Genomic DNA, 21,065 nt, shown 5'->3' with positions numbered 1-21,065 from the left:
GTGATGGTATTTGGAGGTGGGGCCTTTGGGAGGTGATTAGGTTTAGATGAGGTCATGAAGGTGGGGCCTCCATGATGGGATTAGAGGAAGGAACCAGAACTTCTGCTCTCTGCCATGTGAGATCCCAAACAGAAGGTGGCTGTTTGTAAGCCCGGAAGCAGGCCGTCACCAAGAACTGAATGTGCTTGCATTTTCACCTAGCACTTCCCAGCCTACAGAACTGTGAGAAATAAATGTCTGTTGTTTAAGCCACCCAGTCTGTGATGTTTTGTTAGAGCAGCCTCAGCTGACTAAGATGACATGCTTTACAAAAAATTATGATCAGTATATATCCGAGGGCCATGACAGCCATGTCCTTGAAGCCATGTGGTAGCAGCCTTAACCAGAGTGACTGAGGCCTCCCCAGGAGCCCACTCTGCCTGGATGGGATCTCACATGCAGTCATTAGCACGTCTATAGCTGAGGACAGGAGGTTGTTTCTACCCTAGGTTTCTATTGGTGCAATTTATACCATTGTTAGAGAAATTATTTAGTGATTATAATTTTTACTAGGAGGCAACTTTTACATAAAATAAATCAAATTTGAAATGGAATCATTTAAGTGAGGAAATATTTGGGCATGCACTGAGTTGTGCTGATACCTGAATGTCATATGCCTTTGCGGAAGCTTTGTAAAACATTTTGTACATCTACATGTGGCTCTGGCTGGTATCAGGCCATTTCCTGTTACAGAGAAGCAGTGCTGTGTGGGCAAAAGTACAACCACCCAAGAGCCAGGAGACCTGCCACCAGGCAGCTCTGCCACCTGCTGAATCACCTGAAGTGGTCATCTTATTCTCTGTCTGGTGACTCTGGTGGTTTCTTCATTGCTGCAGGAGATGATCTGTAAGATCTCATTCAGTCCCCAATGCAACTAGAAAGAGGAGTTCAATTTAGTAACTCCTGCAGCCTTCATTCTGCAAAACAAAAATGAGTTAATCCCTGAAAAATGCTTACAGCAGTGCTTGGCATGTGGTTGCTGCCTTATAAAAATTAGTCACTAGAGTGATCATTATCATTATTCCAAGAGCATTAAAACCATAGCAGCGTAGGACTGAATTTAAAGACCTAGTTTGGCAGATGTAAGCTATTACATATGGAATAGAAAAACAACAAGGTCCTACTGTATAGTACAGAGAACTATATTCAGTATCCTATGATAAACCATAATGGAAAATAATATTTTTTAAAAGAAGAATGTATATATGTATGTAACTGAATCACTTTGCTGTACAGCAGAAATTAACACAACATTGTAAATCAACTATACTTCAATTATAAAGCAAGAAAGAAAGAGAGGAAGAAAGGAAGGAAGGAAGAAAGGAAGAAGGGAAGAAAGAAAGAGAGAGAGAGAAAGAAAGACATAGTTTGGAGCAAGCCAGATTCCCAATTCAGGGCTCTTTGGCCTCTTTCTTGCCCTGAAGGTTCTCAGAATTCCTCATGGAATTGAGAACAGCTCACTCACCTCTGTTGACGATAGAGGGGACACAGTCTTAACTTCATGATGCCACAAACATTTATTGAAATCTGGGCCAGGATTAGAAAGATAATCAAAGGCCCTTGCCCACAATATTGCTAGGAGAAACACGTCCAGGTAACAGATGTGGTAAGTGGTTAGACAGTAAATTCAGCAGTATTCCTAGAGGAGGGAGGGATTAGTTTATAACGGAAGTTCATCCACGTTGTTCATAAGGGAAGAGTTCACATAGAATGATGGTGCTAAACCTGGGAAGGCAACTAGGATCTCGCCATACAGGGATGAGCAGGAGGACACACCCGGCAGAGGACACTGTGTGGCCACAGTGTGAAGCCTCAGAAATGCCTGGCACGTGGGGTCACGTGTGGTTTGTGTAGCGGGGACTTGGGGTATGTGTGCAGTGCAGTGATGGGTGATGGCACCAAAAAGGTGGGCTGGACCCTGATTCCATTGGGCCCTGAATGCTAGGCCAAGGAGCACAGGCTTCCCACTGGGCAGTAGGGTTCCAGCTGTGTCCAGAAGTGCTTCAGGATTCCTTGAAGCTGCCGGGAGCCCAGAGGAGGTGGGGCTAGAGGACTTTAGGGCAGCCTCTGAGGCGTCTGTCCCTGCTTCACCCAGAGCAGCTCAGAGCAGCTCAGATTTTATCTGTTTTCTATCGTGGGGTTCTTGGTAACACGTTATTGAAAAAAGTTGGGGCTTCCTCTGCTTATAAAAAAGGGTTAAAATCCACTATGTAGACAACAGTGAGTCAATAAAAGTCTTGAAACCAAAAAGTGACCCGATTTAGTTTCTATTTTAGAAAGCTCACCCTGGCAGCAAGGTAGAAGGTAAATTGAGATGAGGAGTATGGGGAGGGAAATTGGAGAAAGGGGATCAGTTAAGAAATTGGTTCAGTAATTGGGGCAAGCAAGAAGGAAGTGAGTGTAAACCCAGACATTGGCAAGGGGAGAGGGAGGGATGGATTCAAGGTATACTGCAGAAGTCAAGGAACCATGACCTGAAGGTGGACTCGATCTGGAGAAAGAGGGTTTCTACCCCAGGGGCCTGGGAAGATGGCGAGTGGCAGTGACAAGAGGTCTCAGTCTAGGTGACCTTGAAAACAGTGATTTTGGAAATCAGGTGAAAGAAGCTGTAATAAAAGTGACTATGGGGCTTCCCTGGTGGCGCAGTGGTTGAGAATCTGCCTGCCAATGCAGGGGACACGGGTTCGAGCCCTGGTCTGGGAAGATCCCACATGCCGCGGAGCAACTGGGCCCGTGAGCCACAATTACTGAGCCTGCGCGTCTGGAGCCTGTGCTCCGCAACAAGAGAGGCCGCGATAGTGAGAGGCCCGCGCACCGCGATGAAGAGTGGCCCCCACTTGCCGCAACTAGAGAAAGCCCTCGCACAGAAACGAAGACCCAACACAGCCATAAACAAACAAACAAACAAATAAATAAATAAATAAATAAATAAATAAATAAATAAAAATTGTATAACTTAAAAAAAAAAAAAAAAGTGACTCTGGCACAGAGCAGCAAACAGAATGTCTGGAAGAGGCTGATGAAACTGGGAAAAGAAACCTTATCTTTTGAGGTACCTGGTGACGAGGCTCCTGCTTAAAGCATAGCTGCCCAAGCGGGACAGGTGCTCTCACCTGCATTGTTAGCATCTGATCAAGATCCCTGGGAGAATGACTAGCTGGGAAGCCTATGTCAGCTCTTCCATCGGGCAGATGAAAGAGATGTTTTGTAAATGTTCAGCTGCCAAGCATTCCCTTGATACTAGGAACAATCAGCCTCCTTTTTATTTGGCAGAAAAATCCTCAGTGTATTTCACTGGAGGCCTCAGAATTTAGACCTTCTGCCAAATGAGGACATGGGCCTCTTTTCTGCATTTGTTGGAGACTTGGAAAATATGGCAAAATGTGCTCTAACCTCACAATCTGAATTGACTTATGGAATAGACATGTGTTTTGGGCCCTTACTCAGAATGACTGTTAGTGGGCCCTTACTTAGAATGACTGTTAGTGGTAGTGACTTCAAATTTGATTTCTTGGCACAAAGCAACTAGTTCTTGGATGGGCCAAAGGGGAGAAATAAACTAGAGTTTCTCCATCCAATATAGCAGCTGGCAGCCACACATGGGTATGAGCATTTGAACATGGGTAGTTCCAATTGTCATGTGTTATAAGTATAAAATACACACTGATTTTAAAAACTTACTATAAACAAAAGTTAAATATCTCAACACTTTTTATAATATTGGTCACTTGTTGAGATGGCATTTTAAACACAGTGGACTAAATAAAACATATTATCAAAGTTAATTTCACATGTTATTTGTTTTAATGTGGCTATTAGTCAATTTAAAATTATGTATATGTAAGTATATATCACGGTATATTTCTATTGGACAACACTACTCTAGATAATTGAGGTTCCTCAACATTCATGTTGCAAGTGAAAGCTTTCAATGTCTAGGTAATTTTTATTTTATGTAAATTTATTGCTTTGAGTAGAAGGGTTTAAAATGGCGGCATAGGAAGACCCTGAACTCAACTCCTCCCATGGACACAACAAACTTACAGCAACATATGGATGATTTTCCTTTGAAAAGGACCTGAGAACTAGATAAACAGTGCCTTGACAACAAAAGATAAAAAAGATGCATTGAGACAGAGAAGCAGAGTGTCTCACCCAGGTCCCCACCCCAGAAGCAGTGACCCACAGTTGGGAGGGATCCCAAAGATATAAAACTTTCCCTCAAGGAGTGAAGGGATTGAGCCCCATGTGAGGCACCCTGACCTTTGGGTCCAACACTGAAAAGACGAGCCCCACAAATCAGTGGGGATTAAGTCCAGGAGAACCATAAAACTATAGGGAACAGTGAACCCACTCTTAAAGGGCTTACATGCAGACCCATTTGCAGTGAGATCCAGGGCAAAAGCAGCAGAAAGGCAAAAATGGCAAAGAGCACCTAGACCATAAGTGAGGGAGACCCACTTACTGATTTTACAGTAGCTGCCAGAGAGGTAGGAACCTGCTGGTACTTTCTTGGGGATGGAAGTGCTGGTGGACACCTTTTTTACAATCTCATCCTAACTTGCTGGTGAAGAGCTGGTGAATGCCATTTTTGGCACCCTCCCTCTAGCCTGATAGCACTGGAGGGCATGCTCTACCCACCCCACAATACAACCCAGCTGGGTGAGGGCCTTGCCCACCCTGCACAGCAGCTGCGCCACAACTGGGCTGGGCGAATGCACTGTGTCCTGCCTTCCCCATGCAGTGGCCATGCTGCAACCAAGTCAGGTGAGCACCCGAGGGCCCTGCCTTTTCCACACAGCAGCTGAGACCCCACCACAGCTGGTGTGTGCATGCAGCCCACACGAGGGCCTCCCCTTGAGCACCTGGCTCTGGTGTTCAGGGAAGACTGTGCTTCTGGGCCCCAAGGGTCATCTCCTACACGAGAACACTCCTTCAAGACTGAGAAGTAGGTGTTTTGCCTGATACATATACACAAACACAGGTAGTCAGACAAAATGAGGAGACAGAGGAATACGTTCCAAACCAAAGAACAAGACAAATCCCCAGCAAAAGACATTAATGAAATGAAGATAAGCAACCTACCTGATAAATAGTTCAAAGTAATGATCATAAAAATGCCCACCAAACTTGGAAGAATAATGAATGAACACAGCAATAACTTCAACAAAGCAATAGAAAATATAAGAAAGTACCAAACAGAAGTTATAACTGAACTGAAAACTATACTTGAGGGGTTCAACAGCAGACCAGATGAAGTAGAAGGATGAATCAATGAGCTGGAAGACAAAGCAATGAAAATCACCCAGAGCAGGAAAATGAAAAAGAATTTTAGAAAGTGAAGATACTTGAGTACCTCGGGTCCATCATCAGGTGGAATAACATTTGCATTAGAGTGATCTCAGAAAGAGAAGACAGAGAGGAAGGGCCAGAAAAATAATCTGAAGAAATAATGGTTGAAAACTTCCCTAATCTAGGGAATGAAATAGATATCCAGGTCCAGGAAGTCCAGAGAGTTCCAAGTAAGATGAGCCCAAAGAGAACCACACCAAGACACATTATAGTTAAAATGGTAAAAGTTAAAGGTAAAGAGAGAATCTTAAAGGCAGCAAGAGAAAAACAACTTATAATGTATAAGGGAAACCCCATAAAGCTGTTAGTAGAATTTTCAACAGAAATTTTATGGGCCAGAAGGGAGTGGCATGACATAATCAAGGTGCTGAAAAGAAAAAATTTCCAGCCAAGAATTCTCAACCTGACAAGGTTATCATTCAGAATTGAAGAAGAGATTAAGAGTTTTCCAGATAAGCAAACGCTAAAGGTGTTCATCACCACTAAACTGGCCCTACAAGAAATGTTAAAGGAAATTCTCTAAGCTGGAAAGAAAAGGCACTAATTAATAATAAGAAAACATACAAAAGTAAAAATCTCACTAGAAAGGTAAATATACAGGAAAGATAGTAGATCAACCACTTATAAAGCAGGTATAAAGGTTGAAAGACAAAAGTAGTAAAATTAACTAAAATTATAATAATTAGTTAATAATTAGTCTGACCACAATGACCACTATGAAACTAGAAATCAATTACAAGAAGAAAACTGGAAAAACCACAAAAATGTAGAGATTAAACAACCAGTGAGTCATTGAAGAAATCAAAGGAGAAATTGAAAAATACCTGGAGACGAATGAAAACAGAGATACAATGTACCAAAATCTATGGAATGCAGCAAAAGCAGTTGAAGAGAGAAGTACATAGCATTACAGGCCTACCTCAAGAAACAAACAAACAAACAAAAAAACCTCTCAAATAAACAATCTAACTTTACACCTAAAGTAACTGGAAAAGGAAGAACAAATGAAGCCCAAAGTCAGTAGAAGGAAGGAGCAGATCAGAGCAGAAATAAATGAAATAAATACTAAAGAGACAAGAGATCAGTGAAACTAAGATCTGGTTCTTTGAGAAGATTAAAAAAAATAGAAAATAGAAGATAAAAAATATTGAAAAGCCTTTTGTTAGACTAACCAAGAAAAAAGAGAAAGGGCTCAAATAAATAAAATCAGAAATGAAAGAGGAGAAATTGCAGTTGCTACTGCAGAAATACAAAGGATCATAAGAGAATACTATGAACAATTATACACCAAAAAATTGGACAGCATAGAAAAAAAGGGACCAATTCCTAGAAACATGCAATCTACCAAGATTGAATCATGAAGAAATATAAAACCTGAAGACTGATTACAGTAGTCAAAAACCTCCCAACAAACAAAATTCCAGGACCAGACAGCTTCCCTGGTGAATTTTTCCAAACATTCAAAGATTTAATACTTATCCTTCTCAAACTCTTCCAAAAAAAAATCAAAGAGGAGGGAATGCTTCCACACTCACTTTATAAGGCCAGCATTACCTTGATACCAAAACCAGATAAGGGCATCACACACACACACAAAAATTACAGGCCAATATCCTTGATAAGTATAGATGGAAAAATCCTCAACAAAATATTAGGAAACCAAATTCAATAATACATTAAAAGGATCATACACCCCATGATCAAGTGGGATTTCTTCCAGAGATACAAGGGTGATTCAACATCTGCAAATCGATCAACATGATACACCACATTAATAAAATGAAAGATAAAAATTATACGATCATCTCAATAGATGCAGAAAAAGTATTTGATAAAATAATAACATCTGTTTATGATAAAAACTCTCAACAAAATGTGTATGGAGGGAACGTACCTCAACAAACAAAGGCCATATATGACAAACCCAGAGATAACATCATATTCAATGATGAAAAAGCTGAAAGCTTTTCCTCTAAGATCAGGAACAAGACAAGAATGGATGTCCACTCTACCAATTTTATTCAACATAGTGTTGAAAGTCCTAGCCACAACAATTAGGCAAGAAAAATAAATAAAAGTCATCCAAATCAGAAAGGAAGAAGCAGAACTATCATTATTTGCAGATGATATGATGCTATATATAGAAAACCCTAAAGATTCTACCAAAAAACTCTTTGAACTAATAAATGAATTCAGCTAAGTTTCAGGATACAAAATCAATATAGAGAAATCTGTGGCATTTCTATCAGAAAGATAATTTAAGAAAACCCCATTTAAAATTGTAGCAATAAGGATAAAATACCTAGGAAGAAATTTAACCAAGGAGGTGAAATACCTGTACACTGAAAACTATGAGACACTGATGAAAGAAATTTAAGAAGACACAAATGAATGGAAAGATACACTGTGCTCATGGATTGGAAGAATTAATATTGTTAAAATGTCCATACTACCCAAAGCAATCTATAGATTCAATGCAATCCCTATCAAAATTCCAATGGCATATTTCACAAAACTAGAACAAATAATTCTAAAGTTTGTGCAGAAACAGAAAAGATCCTGAATGGCCAAAACAATCTTGAGAAAGAAGAACAAAGCTGGAGGTATCATGCTCCCTGATTTCAAGCTATACTACAAAGCTATAGTAATCAAAACAGTATGATACTGGCACAAAAACAGACACACTGATGAGTGGAACAGAATTGATAGCCCTGAAGTAAACCCACACATATAAGAACAATTAATTTATGACAGAGGTGCAAAGAACATACAATGGAGAAAGGACAGTCTCTTTGATAAGTGGTGTTGAGAAAACTGGATTGCCACATGGAAAAGAATGAAACTAGACTACTGTCTTACACCAAACACAAAAATCAACTCAAATTGAATTAAAGACTTAAATGTAGGCCTAAAACAGTAAAATTCCTAGTAGGAAACATAGGCAGTAACCTCATTGTCATCAGTCTTAACAATGTTCCTGTGGACTGGACTCCAAGGGCAAGAGAAACAACAGTAAAAATAAACAAATGGGACTACATCAAACTAAAAAGCTTCTGCACAGTGAAGGAAACAGTTATCAAAACAAAAAGACAACCTACTAAATGGGAGAAAATATTTGCAAATCATGTATCTGATAAGGGTTAATATCCAAAATATATAAAGAACTCATAAAACTCAACAACAATGAAACAATCCAATTAAAAAATGGGCAGAGACACTGAATAGAGACATATCCAAAGACGACATACAGATGGCCAATAAGCACATGAAAAGATGTTCATCAGTACTGATTATTATGGACATGCAAATCAAAACCACAATGAGATATCGCCTCACACCAGTTAGAATGGTTAGTATCAAAAAGACAAGAAATAGCAAGTGTTGGAGAGGATGTGTTGATGGGAATGTAAACTGGTGCAGCCACGATGGAAAACATTTTAGAGATTCTTCAAAAAATTAAGAAAACTACCATACAATCCAGCAATTCCACTCTGGGGATTTATTCAAAGAAAACGAAAACAATAATTCAAAAACATATATGCACTCCTATGTTCATTGCAGCATTATTAACAATAGTCAAGATATGAAAGCAGCCTAAGTGTCCTTCCATGGATGAATGGATAAAGAAAACGTGGTATGTATACACAATGGACTACTACTCAGCCATAAAAAGGAATGAAATCTTGCCATTTGTGACAACATGGATGGACCTGGAGAGTATCATGCTAAGTGAAATAAGTCAGAAGGAAAAAGACAAATACCATATGATTTCACTCATCTGTGGTATCCAAAACAAAGCAAAACAAAACAAACGAACAAACTCATAGATACAGAGAACAGATCAGTGGTTACCAGAGGGGAAGGGGGTTAGGGGGTGGGCAGAAGGGGTGAAAGGGGTCAATTTTATGGTGACGGATGTGGTCACTTTGTAGTGTATACAGATTTCGAATTATGATGCTGTACACCTGACACTAGATAATTAAAAAATGTATTGCTTTGAAATTACCTTTTCTAAAAAGATAATAATTGGGTCAAAAGGTTTTTTCTTCAATGGCTGGATGATAGGTTAAATTATTAAGTTTCAGATTTTAGCTTTGCAGTAGAATTTCACAGGAATTCAGTTTTTTCACGCCCCACCCCCACTTTTTCCTTACTGCACAAGAATACGATGCCCCAAAGCAACAGTATCTGAGAATACAGAATAGGCCACTCTGTACATGTGCCTATGAGATATGAACTCATTAAAAATACCAGACCCACAAAACAGTGAAAAAAAATTTTTTATGGGAACACCCACGGCAGTGAATGAAAAACTTATGTTAATGCTGTTCTAAGAATGAAACTTGTAGCTTATAAACTTCTTTAAAAAAAAAAAAAAGAAGAAGATAGTGGGATAAGGACCTGGAAATATGAAAGTTAAGTTCCCATGGAAACAATCATTTACCCGCCATGCAAATATTCCATGTGTATGAGAGTAGATATGTGTAGAAACGAGGGCTGACCCATATTAAGTTGGAGCGTTGGAGTGTTGCTGTAAGTGCTTTATGTGTAAACTCTACCACAATGAAGTGAAGTAAGGACTGTTTTTTCTTGGGGCACAGAGAGAGAATCAGAAGATCAGGAAGCTAGCTAGCAGTGGAGCCAGAATCAGAACCCTGGCCCTCACCCTAACCTCTACATTGTATGCCCTTCTGAGCAAGTGCAACATAATTATAGTCAGAGAGAACCACGTGGGGACCAGAGAGCAGGACAGGATTTTAAACATTTCTAGTTTTGCTTCATCTTAGCATTCTGATGTTTTTCACATTTGTAACCTTAATGCAATTAAAAGCAGGAGATGGTAATCAACCAATTCTTATGAAGGAAAGAAGGACTTAAAATAAGTACTTTGAGAGCCGAAAGGGAGTTCACTTCCACAGTGTGATAACGGGATGCAGTTACTGGATCACTCAGCAGTGACACAGGAACACAAAACTGTGCCATAACGTTATTTATTTTTGAAATTTTATCACAAATAATTTGTAAAGTTAAACATAGGAAGAGGCTTTTCCAATGGAAATTTGCAAAAATAGTCACACTTAATAACTTACCCAATTTGGAATTCCTTCTTCATCCTCAACATAATATAGATATTATATTAAATTTTTTTAAAGAATGTGCTTTGCTGAAACTTTAAAAAATGTGTGGGGTTTTTAAAGTTTTATCTTTTTCTGTTTTGCTAAAATTGAGCCTGGCATTTTTAACTTCAAAGGAAATTTGTTTTTCCGAAAGGTCTAAGTGAGGGGAGATAGCTCTACAGTACAAGTCTGATGATGGATGGTTTGCTGTGAGTGCTGACTCTGCATGTAGTGTATCAGTAATAATGTTGTGCATTGACTTCTTTTTTTTAAAAAATTATTTATTTATTTATTTATTTATTTTTGGCTGTGTTGGGTCTTCATTGCTGTGCACGGGCTTTCTCTAGTTGCAGCGAGCGGGGGCTACTCTTCGTTGCGGTGCACGGGCTTCTCATTGTGGTATCTTCCCTCGTTGTGGAGCACAGGCTCTAGGCGCATGGGCTTCAGTAGTTGTGGCACGCAGGCTCAGTAGTTGTGGCTTGTGGGCTCTAGAGCGCAGGCTCAGTAGTTGTGGTGCACAGGCTTAGTTGCTCCGCGGCATGTGGGATCTTCCCAGACCAGGGCTCAAACCCATATCCCCTGCATTGGCAGGCGGATTCTTAACCACTGCACCACCAGGGAAGTCCTGTGCATTGACTTCTTTACTGATGTCATCAGCAGGGTAGGAACCCTCAGCCCACAAAAATTCCAGCCGCCACATCCAGCAGGCTTATCCTACTGTGGATATCATATGGTGTCTTTTCACTCAAAGCCACCCACACACAGGGCTGGAGTAGAATCTCGACAACCATGGGTGGCTTTGTCTGTGTGCTCAGCAAACACTTCTGTCCACAGGAACCTTACAAAGGTGCCTTTGTCTGCCTGCCTGGGACTCTGCATGGTCCAGTTCAGGGCAAAGTTATGAGCCGTTCTCCCTTCTGTATGGATTGGTGCTCCTTCTTCAAGTCTTGGTTTGAGGCACGCCTTCCCTGACCTTCCTGACCAGATGAAATCCCCTGCCATGCCCTCTCATAGCCATTTTAGAGCACCAGCTCCTCTCCTTGGTGGTATGTGTCCATTGCAGGGCTACACTTGGCAGCTCTGTGATTAACAAAGACCTCCACCAGTAAGTTCCATGAGAGAATGGGCTTGCCTGTTTTTGTCACTATCATTCACTGATGTTTCTCCAGTGCCTGGCATGGTGCCTGGCATGTTGTAGGCACTTGGCAAGTATTTGCTGAATGAATGAAATAAATGGTTGGCTGCACCTAAAATTCAGTATCTAACCACAGCTGAGCCCCCATGGGTGAGCATCAATCATTCTCTATGTGTATATGCACCTCCTGCAGCGATGATTTCCAATCTTTCTTACTTGACTCAATGCCCAAACTTGGCCCGCTCACTCTTCGTTCCTGTTCTCAGCCCCTACGTTTTAGACAATATCAAGTGTTATCAAAGCAAGCTTCGTCACCTTCCCCTTCCTCTGGACCTTCACCCATTTTCCTCTTCCTTTCTGACCCAGAGCAGAAATTGTCCCCATCCCTTGCCAAAGCCAACTTTCCCCGTACCCTGATCCTGCCCCCCCATCCTCCCCCAGGCCACTGCTCCAACCTGCATCCCCTATCTCGACTCTTCTCTCTTTTTCCAACTCCTTCCTCTCACCTCACAGCCATGCTCAGGTGACTCCCATCTTCCCAATACGTTGGCCCTTGGTGGTTTAGCTCTCGAGCACCGCTGTCCAACGGAACTTTCTGCAATGGGGGAAATACTCTGTATCTCTGCTGTCACATATGGAGGCTACTACCACATGTGGCTATTGAGCACTTGAAATATGGCTAGTGTGACTGAGACATGAAACTTTAATTTTATTTAGTTTTAATTAAATTTAACATTAAAATACACACATGTGGCTAGCGGCCTCCATATTGGATCCCACAGCTCTAAAGTGTAAGTTCCAAAATCATATTGTTTAGGTTAAAATAAATTACAGCTGTACCACCTCCTAACCATATGGCCTCGAGAAAGCTACTTAAGTACTAAACTTTTACATCTAAAATTATGCTAATGGTACTATAGTATAGAGTTGTTATGAATAAGATAATTCATGGTATTACATTTAGTGCAAAGTGTATATACTCAAAATGTATTTGTTTTTGTCATCACCATCATCTTCACTGTTATCCAATCCTATTGAGACTGCTTTTTCAAGCTTCAGGTCAGATGCTTTAATGACCAACAAAATCAGTTTAGTGGGTCTTGACTAGCATTTTTTTAGAGAAATAGACCAGACTACAATAAGAAATATGAGTGCTTCTCATGCAGTAGAAATAGGTATTAATTCATGAAACATTTGTTTCTATATACGAGTGCATTGTGTACCAGGCAATGAAGTAAAATATATTTCTCACCATGAGTTGCATAAAAAGAGTTGTGTTTCTCTAGAAGTGCTGCTTCCGAGTTGAGAAGGTCAAGACTGATATACCAGAGGCCAGATCCGCTGGCCTCTTCTCAACCTTATCTAGATTTCTCAGTCCTATTTGGCACTGAGGTCCACCTTCTGTTTGATTTTCTTTCCTCTGTTGACCTTTACTCTTTCCCATCCAGTATTTCTTTGAGGGCTACTTGCATCAGAATAACTCCAGGAGGGTAGGGACATATGGTAGTCAGCCTCCAAGTTGCCCCTCCACCCTGATTTTGTCTCCTGTCACTTCTGTGAACTCTCCTCTCACAGTAAATAGGACTCACCTATGTAACCAATAGGATTTTGCAGAAATGACAAATGTGACTTCTGAGGCTGGGTCATAAAAGATATTGTGGTCTCCGCCTTGCTCTCTTGGATCACCTGCTCTAGGGGAAGCTGGCTGCCACTTGATGAGGACACTCATCTTGGAATCAGAGCCTCAGGCCCAGATAAGTCTTCAGATTTCTGGCTTACAACTTGACTGCAGCCTTGCGAGAGGCCTCGAGCCACCCAGCTGAGCTGCTCACAGATTCTTGATATCCAGAAACCATGAGATCAAAAATGTTGCTGTGTTAAGATGTGAAATTTGGGGGTTATCTGTCATGCATCAATAGATAATGAAGGGAGTGTTCTCTTTAGATTGTATGTTCCTACTGAATCTGGTTTTCTGGGGAGGGGTCTAGGAATCTGCATGAATGTCTCTGGGTGATTCTTTGACACTCTAGAGTTTAAGAACCACTGCTCTTTTTTTCACTGACTGCCCTCCCTCTTCCTTCCCTCCCTCCATTCCTTCCTTCTCCTACAGTACAGTTCCCAAAAGCTCTGTCCAGGGCCTCTTCTCTTTTTATTGTGCACTCCCCAAGCAAGTACATCTATTCTGTGGCTTTAACAGACAGACTTGGAGCAACCCGTGGACCTACTTCTTCCACACCGAGCCCTCTTCAAAGCTCCTAAGCCCTATTTTCCAACTGCCTGCCTGATATCTGCATGTGTATTTCCCTCCAGCAAGTCAAACTCAATATGTCCAACATTGAATTCATAACCATCCTCATGAAACCTTTTCATTTGTGTTCCCTATTTTTGATAGTAATTTATAGCTTAGTCTCCTAGGCTCTAAATCTTCATATCATCCTTGCATCCTCTTTTTCCTTACCCTCAACACATCCGAAGATCTGACAGTCCTCTTCTTCAGTCCTCCATTCTCCCATGGCCACTGCCACCACTCTGGTTCACACGTCATTACCCCTTACCTGGCCTGTTGTGACGGCTGCTCCATTGTTTTCTCACTCTTCTCTTTCCCCACAACCTCTTCCATTCCAACCTTCAATCCACAACCTCTCCATTGTCTTTTGAATAAAGTTTAAACTCCTTGGTGTGTCATGTAAGGTCCCTAACAGTGAGGCCCTAACAGGATGTTCTACGTTTATTATTAATAGCCATCTCCTAACTCACCCCTAAACACACATACTCTCTCGGCACAAGACGTTATCCATAATTTCCCAAACATGCCTTGAAGTGGTCTATAACTTTTCTCATACTATTATGACCCCTAGAGAATTAAAATTCTCCTTTGAGAATAAAAAAAAATCATACTATAAAGCCCATTGCAAAATTTATTTGTGGTGCAGTTGCAATGGTAGATGTAGTTCATGTCTGCACCCTCTCATCCCAGTCCCCAAACCAGGTCAGGAGAAGGCAGGGGGAGAGTGTGGGTGCAAACCCCATTGAGCTTGCAGCTACTTTGTTGCCTTCGGACATGAAAAAGGCATTTTCAGCTTCCTGTGGGTCTTCACCTGCTTTAGCTACACAGGTTGTACTTTTGTGAAAAGACGCACTCATTATTCATTTATTGAGCTGATAAGCATTTATTAACCCTGTCCTAGCATCATGGTGGATATCAAAGTTAAGACCTAGTTCCTGCTCTTTGTCAACTCTGGTAGAGAGTAGCAATTGCCAGAAGATACTAAAGTATCAGGGGACTTCACAGGTAAAGGAAATCACCTCTAGGTTGGAAGGGTGGGGAGTGGGGATAAGTTATTGCCTACCTTCCTCTCCTTGAATGTAAGCTCCAGAAGGGCAGGCATCTTTGTTTTGTTCAAGTCTATATTTCCAGTAGCTAGATCAGCAACCTACACGGAGTAGGACCCGAGATATATTTGTTGAATGAATGGATGACTGAATAAAAACTTTTACGTAGAAAAAGTGTAGGTTCAGGTTCATAACTGTGAACTTCTTAAAGGCTGAGATGATAGCCATTTGCATTTTTATGGATTTGCATTGTGTTCAGCATACCTTAGGCACTCAATAAGTGCTGGATGAATGTCGAGTGATTCCATAGTGAGGTTTGTTTTCTCCCACCCCTTCCCTGGTGTCATTAAGTGTTAGCCTTCCAAAGAAAATATTTATGCTAAGTTGACAGTGGTTTTAAAGGTAAGAGTCTTTAAAAAACCAAGAAAAAAAGGCAAGGTGAAAGAAGATGAGACAAGATAAAAAGGTCAGGAAAATAACATTTTTAATGTAATTAACTACTGAAAGTGTTCCTGAAAGCACTGGTTTACCTTTACCTAAGAGTCAACTGAAATGGAAAATCTGACTATATGTGACATTGTTAAACCATCTCATTAGCAACACTTGTTTGATTTAATCCAAGAACCAAATATTGCTATATAGAGGTCAAAGCTTAAAGTTATTGAAGACTTATCCAATTCAGAATTAAATAAAAAGGCCAAAGGCCCAGAGAATGTTTATGCTGCTGTTCTTTTTTCCCCCCAGTGATCTAAATTTAACTAACTGAAATTATATTCTAAGTATCAGATATTTATGCCAGGCTCTTAAGTGGCAGCTAATTTGCATACTGAAATTACTTGAGACTTGTTTTAGTGAGAAGCCCATTGGGTGCAGAAATAATTGCTGGGGAAGAATCAAAAGCAAGAGAACATGATGGTCTTTGCCCTGAAGCAGCTTACCATGTAAGCAGGTGAAACAGATATTAAGAAAGCGGGGGCTGGGGGGGTGAGGGGTGGGGGGTGGGGGGAGGGAAGAAGTAAAGAAATATTTGAGTTCAGATTCATTTACAGCCTTTTGGCACAGCCTGCTAGTTGGCCATTGAAATCTGAGCTTTCCTTCTTCAGAAATGGTTGTCCCTGGGACTACATTTCCCAGCTCCCTTTGCATCTATGTGAGACTATGTGACTAGTTGGCCATGTGACCTCATTCTGGCCAATGGAATGTGGGCAGAAAAGATGTGGACCACTTTTAGGCCTGGACCTTATGCCTTACCCTCCTTCTTCTATGGGCTGATATAACTTTTTTTTTTTTTTTTTAATTGTACTGTCTTGTCCCAGTTTTGAAGCCCTGAATAAGAGGCTGGTCAGTCAGTTTCCCTTCTTAAACAGCCGATTAAGTCCACATCCCAAACCACTTCATTGTTGGGCCCTAACACTCTGGGGCCACGAAACATATACCCTAATTGCCCCAGAGTCAGGTACCGGACAACTAGGGATAACCCCCATGCCCAGAGCCCTGCCCCCAAATTATTCAACTTCGCCAATCCACAGGAAGACCATGAAACCTAGCTAACCCCACCCCACTTGCCATAAATCAGCTGCCCCCTAGAGCCCCAGCCTGCTGTTACTCTGTTCCTGGGTACAATCCCCTGTGTGGGCCTGCCTAGCAACCTTCTCTTGTTCAGAGCTCTAAGAATCAAAGAATTTTGCCTTTCATTTATCCAAGTGTCATTGTGTTGGGTCTCACCATCTTTAAATCTTATAAAACAGCTGAAATGGCAGTGATCACAGATTCTTGGAAACTATGTTGATGATGACAAAGTTGCCTTCTGTCTGGTCCTGAATGTCTTCCTCTAACTCTCCCATCCCTGCCCCACCGTCAGTGCCCTGCACTGTCCTAAGAGAAAGGAACTTCTATTATGTTGTTACTTGTTTTGGCTTATCGGTTATGTCAGTCTAGCCTACTATAATTATTATAGGAAAACAACCAACCCATTGCTAGGGATATAGTATGAAATGAGGAAGCCTCCTGAGAGAGACAAGGGAAACCAGTATCTCAATAATCTCTATGAGGAGGGGAGCTCAGGGTTGATCTTTTACAAAATGGCAAACTAGTTTTGCAGTTAGTCCTTACTGGACATCCCTCCACTCCTGTCCAAGGAAATGCTTCAGTCAAAAGATGCCTTATGTAGATAGATCTCCATTATCTCTAGTTTCAAAAAATATACCATCAGTGCACAGTATTCTCAAAGTTAACTTCATGTCCTTAGGCCCCAGGTTCATTCCGACCTTTTCCTCTTCTATGTTTATCTTTTTCCCCTCCTATCTTTTCCTTTGCATTGCAAATTAATTTCTAACTATCTAAGCATTACATAATAATATTCTCAACAAAATTATATACAGATAAATAAATAATGAAAGTAAAATATAAATTATAGAAATAAAACTATTCTTTGATTAATCCTCCCCAACAATTCCATCTGCTCTCACCAACCCAGATGCAACCCCACTGTCTTCTGTGCATGGTTTCAGGCATTTTTCCTTTTTATTCACATTAGTTGATAGAAAATCTATGGTATTGTTTTTCCATAAATCATGTCTTACTGTCCATTTTGTCCCACAATTTGCTTCTTTCACCCAACAATGTTTTGGAGAGCTCTCCATGGTCCTACATGGAGATCTAGTTTATACCTAATGACTACATACTGTTCCTTAGTGTGACTGTACCACAATTCATTTAGTCATTCCATTATTCAGGGTGTCTCCAATTTTCCACCATTACACAAATATCTTCAGTGAACATCCTGGGACATGCTTGCCTGAGTACTTACTCAGTCCTGGGTGCTCTTCAGGTGCTTTCTAGGAGATCCCATTTAAGCCTCTCAGCAGCTGTATGAGGTAAGTACTGACATCATCTTTGCTTAGTGGGTGAAGTGTTTGAGTTGAACTTGCCAGGGCTTCTTTAGGGGTAATAATGAGTGGTGCGTTTGCAGGGCAGTTTACCCTCCTCTAAGTGTAGCATGTTTTAAGGACACCAAAGGCTTTGTTTTAATCAGATACAGTAAGACATGTAGACATGGAAATGACTGTCAGGAAAGAGGTGTTTTTCTTTATACTCACAATTCCCTAGAAGCAGGAGGCATGGCAAATCATTCAGGGCCACTTGCGGAAGCACCAGAACCGGTCAAGAGGCAAAGGGAGTGAGGGGTGCAGTGGGGAATGTGTGGTTTTTATGGGAAGGAATGGGTGAGGTGGGTAAACAAGTTTATAATAGGCTAGTTTGAATAATTTCAGTGGGCTCTGAGGCGTAGGGGCTGTCCCTAGTTGTCTGGTACCTGGCCCTGGGGTGATTATGGCAGGGGAATAGTGACTCTAAGTGTGAGAGACCATAAAGGAGGTAGTGGGGTGTGTGGGCTCTAGTTTACTATCTCTAGGAATTGCTTAGCCCTGGGAAGGGCAGTCTCTCCAGGGTCAACAAAGCGCCAGGTGTCAAAGCATCAGAATACAGAAAATAAAAGACATGGTTAATACATAGCAATTTACACTCCTACCAGCAGAACATGGGAATTCCCTTCTGCCTGCATCGTCACCAAACACTTGATGTTATCAGACTTATATTTGTAGTCCATCTGATAGGGGAAAACAGTGTCTGTTGTTTTAATTGGCATGTTCTCATTAATTAGTGATGTTGAGTACCTTTCATGTATCTTTGGTCCAATGGTGAATAGTCCATTCCTGGCTCCTCTCTCCAATTTATTTCCACTCCTCCACAGTCTTCTCTCTTTTTCTTCAGACACAAACCAAACGTCCCTCCATGACTTTCCAAGCCTTTCTCAGTATGGCACAGGTGCTTTTTGGAATTTTTACTTCTTGGCGTTTCCCAACTTGTCTTCTAAATTCTACACTTGGTCTCTTTCCCCACCCCCTCCTTCCTGGTCTTTACACAAGCTGCTCCCTCTGCCTGGAAACTCACTGCACCTTCTCTTCCTTTTCTTCCCTTTATACACACACATGTGCGTACACACACACACACACACACACACACACACACTTCTACTCATACAACATATGAAGTCACCCCCAGGATCCTTTTCCAGCACACTTCATCCTATCTGCTTTACAATCTTAGCACTTAGCCCATGACCCTGTAATTGCAGATTTACTTTTCTACTCTCTCCATAGGTTATAAACTTGTTGAAGACAAAGATTGTATCTTTTATATTTTTGTATCCTCCACACCTAGTACAATGACTGAAACATGTCAAGTACCTGAGAATACACCTTGAATGGAGGAAGAATGGGTGAGAGGTGACTGAATAAGCACTTTTTAAAATTTAAGTATAGTTGATTTACAATGTCTCAGGTGTACAGCAAAGTGATTTAGTTATACATATACACATATATATATTCTTTTTCAGATTATTTCCCATTATAGATTATTACAAGACATGGAATATAGTTCCCTGTGTTATACAGTAGGTCCTTGTTTATCTATTTTACATATAGTAGTGTGTATCTGATAATTCCAAATTCCTATTTTGTCCCTCCCTCCTTTCGTAATCATAAGTTTGTTTTTTATGTCTGTGAGCCTATTTCTGTTTTGTAAATAAGTTCATTTGTATCATTTTTTTAGATTCCACATATAAGAGATATCATATATTTGTCTTTCTCTGACTGACTTCACTTAATATGATAATCTCTAGATGGACCTATGGCAGGGGGACAGTGCTGGCATGGTACCAGCATGGTACCAGCATGTTGCTGCAAATGGCATTATTTCATTCTTTTTTATGGCTGTGTAATATTCCATTGTGTATATATATTAAAAAAAATATATATATATATATACACGACACATCTTCTTCATCCATTCATTTGTGGATCGACATTTAGGTTGCTTCCATGTCTTGCCTATTGTAAATAGTGCTGCTAGGAATGTTGGGGTACATGTATCCTTTTCGAATTAGAGTTTTTGTCTTTTCCAGATATATGCCCAGGAGTGGGATTGCTGGATCATATAGTAACTCTATTTCCAAATGAGCACTTTTATCCTGTTCCACACTCCAGCCTTGGAAGTGTGTCTCCTCACTGAGTGTGTTATCCATCCAGGGCAGAGGTGGTGGGTGGATCATATGCTATGACAATTCTAGATCTCTACTCAAACCCAGCATCTAGTGCAATGCTAAGCTATGTTCTAGCATGTTCTGAGCTCATTAAATGGGTTGTGGTTGATTCTATGTTTTCCTGGATGGGGAGGATTGAGGAAACCCAGAGAGAAGAGAGAAGAATATCAACTGACTTCAGTCTGGTTTTCAATGCCAGGGCAAGATTGGTGGGGAAGGTCTCCTTTCCTTCTGCTATTAATCAGTTAATTCAGAAAATAATTCTTGATTGCTCTACTGTGTTCCAGGCTCTATGTTTAGCAATAGGTGGAACAAGTAGAGAAACACTTGCTCCCAGAGAACTCACAATCTACTCAGAGGCACGGTACCAGTCTGCTAAATGCAAGCACGTTGGGATGAATGAAAAGGTGTGGACTGTGGGAGGTGCTTCGTGGAGATAATGTTTAGACACTGAGGGTTGATAGGACTGTGAAGCAGTGTGCCTTCAAAGCTGGCATTCTGGGGTTCAGGGGTGCAGGAGCTGAGAGGTGCTCAAGAGGGAGGATGAAAGGGCCACAGAGCGCAGAGTGGTAGAGTGTGGTTGATGCCATGCTGGACATAAATTCTTTCAGACACTTCCTGTTCAAGTGCCATCGTGTCCTTTCTCTGCTCACAAACCTCCAATGGCTTCTCTTCTCACTCTGAGTAAAAACCAGATCCCTGCCAGTGCCTCTAAGGCCCACCTCAGTAGGAGACCTCTCTGACCTCAGCCCCCCTAGTTGTCTGCATCACTTACTCACTCCAGCCTCATTGACATCCTTCCTGTTTCCTGTACACAACAGGCAGCTCCTGCCTCAGCGACATTGCATCTGTTCTCCCCTTGCCTGGACATGCTTTTCTCTTAGAAAACTGCATAGCTCACTCCTTCGGGTTTTTACTTAAATGTTACCTTCCCAGTAAGGGCTTCCCTGCCTACTTTATCAAAAATTTAAGCCTTGATCTTTGCACA

General features: G+C 41.1%; 2 long non-coding RNA genes across 2 annotated transcripts in view; one reads left to right on the top strand and one right to left on the bottom strand.

Moving 5' to 3' along the window:
* The window catches only part of LOC309627843, a 30,937-nt gene that overhangs the window by 6,703 nt on the left and 3,169 nt on the right, over positions 1-21,065 (bottom strand). Inside the window, exon 2 of the long non-coding RNA XR_014243987.1 lies at positions 818-956. This is a non-coding gene — a long non-coding RNA (uncharacterized lncRNA). The remainder of the gene's footprint in view (positions 1-817; positions 957-21,065) is intronic.
* On the top strand, positions 956-17,143 carry LOC309627858. The gene is made up of 2 exons (XR_014243995.1): positions 956-2,676; positions 3,034-17,143. It is a non-coding gene; the product is annotated as an uncharacterized lncRNA (long non-coding RNA).

This window comes from Balaenoptera borealis (genome assembly GCF_965194805.1).
Source record: "Balaenoptera borealis genome assembly, chromosome: 1".
NCBI classification, from domain to species: domain Eukaryota; kingdom Metazoa; phylum Chordata; class Mammalia; order Artiodactyla; family Balaenopteridae; genus Balaenoptera; species Balaenoptera borealis.
This window is presented reverse-complemented; position numbering and strand designations above follow the sequence as displayed.